General features: G+C 42.7%; 1 long non-coding RNA gene across 1 annotated transcript in view; it reads right to left on the bottom strand.

The window, feature by feature from the left end:
* Positions 1-2,144, bottom strand: part of LOC142589015 (uncharacterized) — a 39,386-nt gene extending 37,242 nt beyond the window's left edge. The window contains exon 1 of the long non-coding RNA XR_012829776.1: positions 2,047-2,144. This is a non-coding gene — a long non-coding RNA (uncharacterized LOC142589015). The remainder of the gene's footprint in view (positions 1-2,046) is intronic.
* Positions 2,145-12,508: the final 10,364 nt, after the last annotated feature.

The following is a 12,508-nucleotide window of genomic DNA, read 5'->3' as shown; positions in this document are numbered from 1 at the left end:
CTCAAAATGTCTAGAAACACTTGGTTTTACCAGAATTCTAAAAGCTCGGACTTATACCATATTGATCCATTTATTGAATTCAAATTCTCATTGTCATTAGATAAAACTATGGAAACCCTTATTCATCGATTAAGGCTAGGCACTGCCTACACAAAGCATTTCTTACACAGAATTGGCCGTGCGGAAACCCCCGAATGTGATTGTGGATTTGTAGACGAAGATATATATCACCTCCTTCTAGATTGCCCGCATCACGACACACCAAGAAGCCGACTTAAATCAGCGCTAATTAAATTAGACCGCAGACCTTTCAGTTTAAGGAAAGTTTTGGGCTCTTGACCAACAACGGCCTTGCAGAAGAGTGCTTTAAAAGCACTAAAGACTTTTCTTGAAGACAGCGGCATTGCTCGACGTTATTAGTGCTTTCATTGTTCCCTTCATTTCATTGTTACTGTATATATCGATCTGTTTGTGAATTATGTTGACTGTTCTGTTGTGACTGTATGTGATAATGCATTTACACGATGTATCTACCACCCGCTGACTAGACAATGTGTTATTAGGTGACAACATCATTTGTACTTTTGAGACTTTCATCTACATTTACATTGTATATTGTACGTACCATGTGTTCTTTACGTCATAGTCTTCCTGTCTAAACGTTGCGTGATAAGCCCTGGTGCTTGTGTGAAAAGACTATTTGATATGTAACCTTGAACCCTGTACGATGTATGACAGCACCACTCAAGAGATGAGGAGTAGCCGGCGCCTTAAATTTTGCGCCAACATCTCCTTATATCATATCAATAAAAAAAGTGTCATGAACCAATGAAATGGCGGCTATGGAATGACGACGCCATCATGACAACGACTGTGTGGTGCTGTTCGAAATCAAGTCTACGCTCACGTGAATCTGCTGCAGCCGCAGGCTTTATAATTTTGCACTCTATGCAATGTTGGTTTGGCCTATGTACGGTGTTTTTTTGAGCTGCCGCATCTCCAGCATCGGCTCACGTGTTTTGGAGACAAAAGTGGCGCGTCCTTGGGCGTGACCTTGTTCTAAGCTTGGCTACGACTAGGTAAAGAAATACATCGCGTTTAAAGAGAATTCGGGAACAGCTCCTGAACGTATTTTCACATTATACGAGTAAATGTTGACAAACTTTTTTTTCGTTTTGGGGGATTGAGGTAGCAAACACCGGCATATGTGAGGCTTGTCTGCATGCGTATGACTGAAGGTAACCACCATGGCCTTTACATATCTACCATTCCGGTTAGAAGACGATGTTATTCTTGAAAAGAAGTTTACCAGAGATCTCGCTTTTTATGCAGAATGCTGTGAAATGAGAAAATTGCATTTGCTTTTTCTTTCAGTTGGTGGTCAATGCTACAAATATTTGTAATGAAAACTTCATGCATTGATTTGTATGCATGAATAAGCGCGAAAGATATGAAAAACACATGACAGACATAACATTGAGTAACAAAATTTTCTAATAAATATGCAGCATAACATGCGCCATACAGCATACGACACCCATGCAGCAGAAATATGCAACATACGAGACCTTCCCAAAAAGATTTAGGACAGCGGGCAGGTCTAAACTAAGAGAGAGAGCCATTTTAATTACTTAGGAACATCACTATTTAATTGAGAAAAGCGATTCATGGTGTGCAGACACATTTATACCAGATTTACCCAGGCAAAGTGCACTTGCGGTTTCAGGTTTCCTCTTCGTCGCGCCTTGTTATGGAAGTTTGTCCTGTCTAAGAGTCGTATACAAGGGCCATCTTTAGAGTCATAGGTGATTTGATGGCTGTATCCATTCTTATGTTGTTTTTTTTAGTGTTGCTTCGCACGGTCATTGCAACGTTATGCTCTATATCCTATGCGAATTTCGACCAAGCCAGGCTGCTTCAAAACAACGTAAAACCAGAGATGGCAGCCTTTTGAGTCATTTATTCGTAGTATACGGTTGTTTTGCGATATTTACGTACCCGACAGAACAATATCCCTTTTTATACATCGAGGTAATTTGTTCTCACCATCACGCGTTCCTCCATTGAGGTTTTTGCAAAACCAAGGTCGCGTAGCACGCTCATGCAATACCGCTTGTTTCCAATCCAGCATTCCCCGTTTTGCGTTGCCAGCCCTGAAAACAATTAGAACAAGATGCTTACAGCCCAAATACACATAAAATATTTCAATAGCACAGAAGCATGCCGATGCGTGAGATTATAGTGGAAATAAATGAGGAAAAGGTCGTGCACTCAGGAAATGGTGTACGCAAAACTTTAATGTGTATAGAAAATGATGTATACAAATGCAGGGAGGTTAACCAAAGGGAGTTACGGTCGGCTACCTTGCACTGGGTGAAGGAGTAGGGGGATAAAAGAAGGAAAAGGAGTGGAAGGGGGAGATAAAGAGATAGAAAGAAAGGAGCATAAGCAAACCGCGTGCACTATACAGTGGTAGGGGGCGGCTTTTTTAAAGTCTATCGTGAAGGCCTGTAGACCGCAGGAACGTTACTAACGCAAGCGGGGCCTTGAGCACGGGTGTTTTTTTCGAAGAATTGACCTAAAGCATATAGTTTTGATAGTGGACGATTGACTATCTGGTCCAGCACTCTGGACATCACTTGTCCCTGGGCAGTATATCGTGAAAAGATACTGATAATGAGTGCGAGCGTCTCTTCGCTGCTGCACGTCTCGGACGTGGGACTGTTGTTCAAACCAATAAGGAAGGCATATGCGTTCGTAACTGCGACGCCTAGCCACAGATGGTACAGCGTTGTCTGTTCATGTCGGGGCCACCCAGCCGGTAGATGCATACGTATATCCGGAAATAACGAACGGAAACGACACGTAGTGAAAACATTCTAGGCCCACAGGGGCAAAGTACATTCACGGTACATTAAATGCAGACCAGTCGCAGTGCCTGTTCGCGAAAGCGGACTCCGCACGTTCATGTGGATGGCTACGCCGGCGTGGTCATTCCCACTTAGGCTGCAATGTCCTGGAAACCATTGAAAAATTGTGTTGTGTTCCTTGTCATGGCTTCGATGATATATCTGTCGAATTTCTGCGGCAATTGTTCATTGGGTCTGTGCAGCATTGGGCTTTGTATGTACTGAAGGGCCGTCTTAGAGTCACTAAAGACTGTCTATTGTTGCGGTGGTTCCTTATTAGTGAAACCAGATGCAGCATGGAGTGCCGCAACTGTGTACCCGTTGATGTGGTCACACATGAAGTTTGATTTTTTCAGAGTGTGCCGGGATGATGACTGCAGCAGCAGAGCTGCTGAGTTGCGCCGAACCATCTGTGTAGACATGTTGCTGGAATCTGTGCATGTTGTTAATGTGTTCCAAAGTTGATTGTTTCATAGCTTGCAACGGCGTTTTAGCTTTCTTTTATTCCTGGAATTGCCAGTGCACTAGCGGCCTATGCAGACGTGACATTGAGTCTGATAATCGTGTAGTAGGTGTGAATTGTGATGGCAAGTAGGACTGATGTCTCATAATTCTTTTGGCAAATGTTGAATGTGGCCTCTTTGCCGGCAAGTAAGCCAAATGGTGCGAGGGAATCGGAGTCAGGGGCCCGCATGTGTGCTCTCAGGGCATCTGTAGCAATGTAGACTGTCAAAGGAGCGCCTCTGGCAATGGCCACTGTCGCAATCGATGACGTAGTTTTTGGGAGACCAAGGCAAGTTCCGGGTGCTTGGGCTTGCGCACTCTGTAGTCTGCGGATATTCGTAGTGCAAGTATTTCCTAATACAGGTAAGCTGTGCCGCAAGAAGCCAAAAACGAGTGCTTTATATAATTGTGACATTGATGGTACTGTGGCATCCCAGGACTTCCCGCCAAGAAAAGGACATAGCCCACAATGGCTGCCAAACGCTTTGTCATGTACGAGACGTGATGGTGCCATGACATGCCTCTATCAATGATGACGCCAGTAAATCGGCCCAATCGTCTGTATGGTGCAGTTTTATCACTAATCCGCAAAACATATGGGGCCATCGCTTTCAGAGTAAAAGCAACCAGTGCACACTTCCCAGGCGAAAGCTTCAGGCCTTGCCTGGTTAGGTGTGTTTACACGGCTGTTGAAGCCCTCAGAGTCATACGTGGATTGTACATGTGTCACTACTCAAGCCCATTTCTAAATGCCGACTGCCTATACGGAAAGCATTACGGTTTGCGGTAACGAATCAGGGAGACCAACTAGCACAATCTTGAACAGGGTAGGGCTGAGTACTCCGCCTTGCGGTACTCCGCTACTTGTATAGCTACACCGCGTTGGTCCGTTTTCAATCAAATTTAACAGACATTAATTTAAGATAGCTGCGTGTCCAGCGGAAGGCGTCTCCACCAATCCCTACAGCTTCTAAGAAGTCTAGAATTGCCGCGTAATCTAATCTGTCCTAGACACCTTTGTTTTATTTATTTCAGATGTTCCTGTTGCTTGACATACCTTACAATGTCAATAACGCTATTTGTTGACAAGCGTCTGCGTCACAAGGTAGCCATTAACTCTGCAGAGACGTTGTAACATTCCAAATAGCATTCTAACCGTGTAATGATCCATTCGCTCCATTACGTTACTGAAACAGCTGGCCAGTGATATTGGACGGCAAGTTGTCAGTTCCAATGAAGATTTGCCAGGGTTGAGGAGTGGTCATGGTATAATCTGTAGAACACGGGCTGTGACTGTGATCATGGAACGGTGTTCCAAATAAACAGTATAACTAAGTATGTACCACCAGGTATGTGCCCCCTTTTCATGCTAAATTGTGTCACTGTGTGACACACTAGATATGGGCCACTCTACAGTGAAACAAAGGGTCACTGGGTATTTACCATGGGGTATGTACTGCATTTCACTTAGCCTCTTGGCACCAAGTTATATCAATGCTTCTCTGCGATGGACCTCTCTGACACCAAAATGGATCACAAGATATGCAACATTTTTGAAAACCACAAAGAAATAACTTCTTAGTTGCTGCGCGGACTGAACACCCTGTCCTATGGATTCAGCCAACTTTGTCCAATCACATAAACACAAATGCACCAAGTCTGCACTTCGTGTCAGCGCCACTAGCTGGCACAACGTGTCCAGAAGGAAGCACTAACGAAGAGCGTGGCTGCACACACGCCTCCCGCATGACGCGTTTCTGCGGTGGGGGTACCGTGCAGCTCTCCATTGCTTCATTGCTATTTGCATTAATGTCGACATTTATTCTGAAAGGGGTTCTGGCACAAGTTTTTATCGAGTATGCCAACAGCCAACATATGAGCAATGTGATTAGAACTGCATATTTCCCATTCTTATCAGAAGTTATTTTTTAGTAAATTGACTCATTCATCTTTCAATAATTTGAGAAGTCACAAAACGATGCTTGGTATAGTACTCGGGCCTGCGACCAGCATTTATTTTTAGGCCCTATCCATCCTACGATAGTTGCAAATTTAAGTTAGCCTGAATATAATTAATGCTGTGTCCAGTTTCTGACAAACTTTGACATGAAATGGTAGCAAAAAATGTCATGTCTAGCGCAATGTTATTCGCGATACAGTTCTGGAATCATAATGTACTCATAAATGTCTCACTATCTATATTTCATTCCTTTAGTGTCAACGCAGGACCTACTTCCATGGGATTTTCAAAGGTCTTTTCCGAGGAACCTACAAAAACTACTTTTTGTGAGTTTCTAATCTTCTCACAAAGCGCTCTCTATACCAGCTCTCAACTTCTGAGTTGTAGAGAACTGGGCGCAATTTCAAGTACCCTCTTAATTTGTAGCAGAACCTTCGTTGCCTTACGAATCACTGTTATCAGAATTTGCGTCATCAATTGACCCTCGAAATCTGTCTCAATCTTATTTTCGTGGTGCCGTCGGAGTTGCAGTTCGAAAGATTGAGGCCGTGGAAAATTAATCTTATGGGAGTGAATACGTTCTGTTGTGTAATCTTGTGATCGATGAGCATCTTTATTCTTGCGTTAGCATTAGGCGTGTTGAAAAGGGAAAACGGGTGTCTGTGGGAAGTGTGGGAAGCTTATTAGCTGGTAAAGATAAACATGTATGATACATATTTAATGCAACTCACAGTCGGTTCTCAGGACCACCGTCAGTTTTAATTAGCTCCACGGAGAGGAAGGACGTGTCTCGAGTGAGCTACTGAAAAACACTGCAATGTGGTGAATGTGGCTTAAATAATGTATCCAGGATCTCAAAGAGGTGCGACGTAACGCTAACGCATTTCGATCTCATGTGGCACTAAGTTACCGCTGTATTAGTTTTAGCAATACTCCGCGAAGAGGCGACAAAAGCTTAGAACGTAATTTGTCCCTAAGAGCACTAGAGCAGTAAAAAAAAAAGTAGTCGCATTAGAATTCATGTTTTGTCTTACTTTTTTTGTAGTCGCGACCGACGATAAAACAACCAGAACGGTACAGTCCATCGCTATTTCTGCAGGATTTCTTGATACTGTTTACATCGCTCAGTAAAACCACATCCGTAAAGTTCAGGTTCAATCTGCCGGAGAAGAAAATGATATGAGCCATGCATGTCAGTATGGCGGCGGTTTGATGCATTCGCAAGTTTGCAAAACTTCAAAGTGCATGAAATTGAAATGTGTGTTATATACTTTGGGTTCAAGCAAATGTGTCCAAGTATGAAGGCCTAAGCAAGTGGACAAATTCTCCTTTCTTGATTATCGAGATGTAGACTGTTCAAGCAAATGTTATATATAGCTGAGCGGCGTTGATAAAACTAAGCTAACTCCTCATTGCTTGTTAAATTTCTTTTAGTGGCGGAAGCAAAGTATTTCTCTAAAGTTCGTGAGAGACGGTACGTTGAGTTCAATATTTCTTCACGTTACCCTACAGTCAAAATAGTCGGTTAAAGAAATATTACCGTATAAGCATGCTAAGTTGCATGAGAATTCATGAACAAATAAAAGAGACAGTAGCCGCTGTGAATAGCAAATAAAGGTTAGGTGTCTGAAATGAGTAAAAAAGTTGATTATTTTTAGTAGGTGCGGGATATCTATCAAAAAGAATTTTATTTTGGCGCTGGGATGTTCTTATCACACTACCTTTGCCTTACCGACAATAACGAAGCAAAAAATGCAATGAAAGCCTCGATAAGTAAGTACGTCTTTAGCCGCATCAAAGGGAAAGAAAGGCTGTTCAATCAGTTTTAAAGCCACGCGACACAGAAATCACTCGGTCACGAAAAAGTAATTTACAAATCTGTTATATATTGACCTACAGAAAGCGAAAGTAGCATTTCTGAGCTTAAGTGAAACAGTTTGAAAAATGAGGGGGGAGTCGTGACTGAAGTGGTGAGTTTCACCCGACAGGCGCCGCAATGACCGCGATAGCAAGCTTTAGCGTTGTGCTTTAGCTTCTCAGGCGGTGTTCTAACTACACGTGGCTTCCATGAAGAGCATGCGAAATATGCGGGTACGTGAAAATTTATGGCACCTTCAAAATTTTCTGCACACCGTGTAAGGCCAGTAATGACATCGCACACGTTCCTGCACCACTGCCCAAAAAGAGCTGTGCCAATAAAATGACATCACTTTCAGATTTCGGCACCGATAGCTTGCTTCACTTTAACAAAATTGTTTTTTCTGAGAAGATTAAACATAACAGGCATCCATTGTCATTGATTTATTTCTATGTGTTTGTTTGTTGCTTGGAATTTTTCAAAAGTCTGAAAAATAACATTTACTAAAGAACCTAAGACCTGGTATGAACAACATTAGTGACTGAATAGTGAACCAGTATTACCCACTTGTACGGCATGGATAAGCATATTCCATGCATATACTTAATATTATGCGCGGCCACATGGCGACGCCCACGCTGACGGCGATCGCGAAAATTTGTTTGTAGTTTGCATATACTTGCTATCACAGCAAAAGTGTGAGGAAGCGTGGAAACTCTTTCGTGAATTATATAACACACATAACGCTGGTGTGCCGTTAGGTATGCAACTTCGTTGAAGAAAATGTTTTATTTTGTTAATTTAAATTTGTTAATTAAAAAAATAAATTTTAGGGTTTTACATGACAAAACCACGAATCAAATTTGTTTAACGATTACTTTTGCATTGTTGCTGTGAGGTAATTCTCACAAACTTCCCTCTTGAGCACAGATTATTTATTTACATAAACTATACTGTCTATGACAGCTTGTTTCTCACTCCTACCTATGACAATGAAATTCTAATTTCCAACCTCGTGATAATCATTCTGAGGGGAGCATGGTGTTAAGGCTTTACGAATAAAAGCAGTTACATCTGAAGCTGCGCAAACTTTAAATGATATTTTAAATAATGTGCAAAGATGTGATTTTTATCAAATTGAATAAAAGTTGCTCTCAACACTTAATTTAGATGTGTGGTCAGTATGATGAACTAAACATTAGAGACACATATGCGTGATATCGTTGCATTAAAATGTTGCATAACGCAATTCACGTACATGTTTATTAAGTTTTTCCTTTGAAAGAATGCGATTACAAATCAACATTTCGACTTTAGTACTGGTTTGTGCGAGATGGCGCCACGCTGCTTTATTGTCTTGCAATCGCGTGATGCGGAACGATTTGAAAACGACTTAGTTAGCTTTCCGTGAAATTTACGTGATGCCAGTTCATACAAGGTCGTCTAGCAACCACTATGTAGCCTTTCGGCGCTGTGGTAACCATACTATGCAGAAATTCCACCTGGTTTTCCAAACATACGAAGTCCATCAACAGCAGCGTTGTGTGAACGTGTCGTGAACAATTTCCTGTATCGGTTTTCACTCGACAAAGTGAAGCTTCATCTATGAATTTCCAGCGTGTATTGGAAGATGTTGCCACTATTCAATTCCTTGGCGTGGTAACTTTATTTAAACTAAAGCAGAACAATGAACGAGGTTACTTGGTTCTTTTGATTTCCTTTACGAACGCGTTAATTTAAAGCGCTTCACGAGGGAACTATAACAGATAAACCAAACTTCAGTTTGCGTCTTCTTTCTTTCCGTAGTTACGTTAAGCCAGCACGCACGTAAAATAAATCAATACATGAAACAGCTCGGTGCGGCCAGCTCTATGTAACCTCGCTACATCTAAGGGTCAGTCTTTATAAACCATTTATGCCATCTACTGTCATCGGTCTCAAGCATGTCAAGCCTGAGTTGCCAAGTCGAGTAGAATAGAAATCACTGTCCCACGCCTATGTTAGCCTCCTGTAGCAGGCCGATGGTGGTATTCAACGCTAGTAACGCTGCATTTGTTATACCAACATGATACATATGATCTTTCAACTTCGGCCTTGCGTTTCTGTAGTGTGAATAAGTAATAATCAAAGTGCGCCGCATAAGAAGCTGATGTCTATTGGCGAAGAAACAATTTTTGTAAGATGGAGGAGTGTGTCGTAGGGGACGAGTTGAACAAAACGGAACAAAAATATATAGTTTTCATCCTTTTCTACTGGGCAAATAAACTCAGGCTCACGCGGCAATGAGACTTCACCTGGATATCGCACACGCTTCCACCATGCGCGACATTGAACAAACAGACCTATAACTCAGCATCTGCGAAAGGCTGGGGCGCTCGCGCATTCTTCAGCAGCTCACTCGACCGCTCGACAAACGTGAATACCACTGCACGGTATGGGGTTAGTACTAACCAAAGCTATTTTATTCAAGGTAGAAAACCTCATCGAGCGAACTAGACGGTCGCGCAGATAATTTTGTCGATTACAAAAGTAAACGTCACACCTTATTCCGTATCAGAATGGTGCTCACGGTGCTCACGCTGTTACAAATCGTCCTGCTTTTTACCTACTGACTGCTGCTAAACCACAGCTTAGAACTACAATGCGAATGTTCTAGTAAGGTCAGATTAGTGAACCAAATTATCAGAAATACACATTTGATCTCCGATGCTTATTGTCAGCTCAAAGACTCGCGCACACATCGCCCTAGGTGCTCCGTTGGCATCGACATTGGCTAGTCCCTTCTGTACGCCTTACAGAACGGTTTCAAACTTACAAGATGCCACGTAATACTAAATACACTATGCCAGGCCAAAAATAATTACCCGAAACAGCGTATATGCCGAGCGTATATTCGAGATGCAACACGGAGCCTAACGAGAAAAACTGCGCATAGTTGGCACCAATGCCTACGCCGTATGTCGGTTCAAACGTGAACGAGGTTTGTGGCCCGGAAACTGCTTAGTAGCGCACAGCTGCGTCGCCTGCAGCAGCGCACGCGGGAAGAGGCTTGAACCGAACCAAAGTGCGCTTTGTTTTTTCACTAAGTTCTTGTTGTAGAACCATGCAGACGTTCCCGCTGTTGCCTGCGTGCACTGTAAAATAATTTACACCGTTAAAGGTAAAAAAGCGTGTAATTGTGTCTACAACTTAGGATGCCCTTAGGGTGCCAGTTATATAAATCACACCTTAAGTGTGTGAGTTATAGAGACTTACACCCGTTTCGACTTTTAAAAGTATAATTTACCTAACAGTGTGGCGCTGGGCCTGCGTGCGTGCTGTGTCCGCGTGTCACCTACCAAAGTCCTGGAGACATTTCGTTGCTTTTGAATGGATGAACATTTAATACAGTAAGTGCCAGTGACTTGGCAACAACGGATAAACAATCCGACTTTGCATGTCGGTATATTTTTTACTGAACTCCAAATTTCTGAATAACAAACCCAAATGAAGCTGTAGCAACTGTGTTTAAACAATTGTCTTACGATTTTGGGCTCTCAGTGTTTTAATTATAGAAGAAATATGATGCATAGCCTTGCTCACTCTTGATTGCTTTCGTTTTGTTGTATTCTTTCATAAACTGCAACTAACGGCATGCTTTGTGCTCTGTCATTCTATGATTGAGCCAGCATGCTATAAATTATGAGACTCATTCAATCAGGCTAACATTTGCAGCTACGTGCTTTTACCACGCAATACATTCACTGATTTCCTGGGCGACTGGTTGAAGCAGTGCCTTGAAGATGTGAGACGCTCACCTCAGGACCTCAGGAACTTAAGCGCTTCTTCGTGCTATGCTGGAACTCCGCTTACAAAAACTGCAGTTTTATTCGAGTGAAGGCGATTATTTTTATTTGCAGTTTTATTCAAGTGATGGTCAAGAGATTCAAGGCGAATGTAATACCAGTGTGGTATCTACGGGCACAAAAGAGTTCATATTGCTTCCTACCTGCATTAATCAATGAACAGCTATATCTCCGCTAGCAGCATCAAAAGCCAATATGGCGCTCCTGCTCTGCTGAAACGGCACCGTGTTATCGCCTTTATCACCACAAGCAGAACTCTGATGAGTGACTTTTGTTACGCACGATCAATTTGGGCTTAGAAAAGGGGTGATCGTGTGTTCACCAGGTGCAATAAAAATAATTTTATAAACGCGCTGATATCGTTTCAAGCTTCGACAACAGTAAAAGTGTGCAATGAGGCCACTTATATGTTTTTAGGGTTCGCGACGGGTTCATTTCTCCACCTGACCGACATGTGATGCGCACATTTCACCAGCAACTAGGGAATGAAGAAATGGTGAAGAGCCCCTTGCAAAGCCACGAGGAAGGCCGGTGGTGAATGGAGTCAGAGAGAAGCGCGCAGTGAAAGCCACTTTTCGTCGCTGGGAGGTTAGGTGGCCGTGCCAAATGCAATGAAAAACAGGGCACTCGGTGATCCTGTCTTTTTTTTATTTTGAGCTTATGGCGTTGCTATTTTCAGCTGAAGTTTCAGCGATGGTTGCCCATAACGCGCTCTCTGGTAGAGGTTTCTCTCTGTTCTTGTTTACTAAAGTGTACCAGTTGAATTTCACTATTAAAGCTATCCAAGATAAACCAACGGAAAGTAAGTTGACATCACGGGGATGTTTTTCTAAACAAAGCGAAACTGGAAAAGCCAGCATTCGAAATAGCGGTCTTGGTAGCCGCGAGCCTTGCAAGAGCCAGCTCTCAAGCGCAATATCTAGTAGTCGTAGATTATACCAGCGCAACTAGAACGTAAACGTCTCAAACAATGGGAGTTATGTTTGAAGGGGCACCATGATACGGATTTTTTTTTTATGGATCGCGTATTGATGTCATCGGGCAGCGTTTCTTACCTATTCATGGGCCCGTACTCCTTGGACCATTCGACTGCTTTCGTGCAGTGGAAACCACGCCAGTTGAGTTATTCGTGTCCAAGAATGGTGCTCACAGGTGGCATGGGCGTGCGCACTGTTCCAACAGGGAGGTTTCGCTCTTTACGCCAGCGTTCTAATACTAGCTTCAACAGGCAACATATGGCGAATGTCAACCCAAGCGCAACTAGGCACATGGCGTAGATTGGGCTCTTCCTTTGCTCCTGACTCGTATCCTAAAGACAGACCAAATGAAAGTAAAAATGAATTGCACATGCTGCATAAATGTATAACGATAAGCGAATTTTAGCTAAACCACCGCAATACATAATTAAAGACTGACCAGATTACGGGTCGTA

The sequence above is a fragment of the Dermacentor variabilis genome, chromosome 7, assembly GCF_050947875.1.
Source record: "Dermacentor variabilis isolate Ectoservices chromosome 7, ASM5094787v1, whole genome shotgun sequence".
Taxonomy (NCBI): domain Eukaryota; kingdom Metazoa; phylum Arthropoda; class Arachnida; order Ixodida; family Ixodidae; genus Dermacentor; species Dermacentor variabilis.
This window is presented reverse-complemented; position numbering and strand designations above follow the sequence as displayed.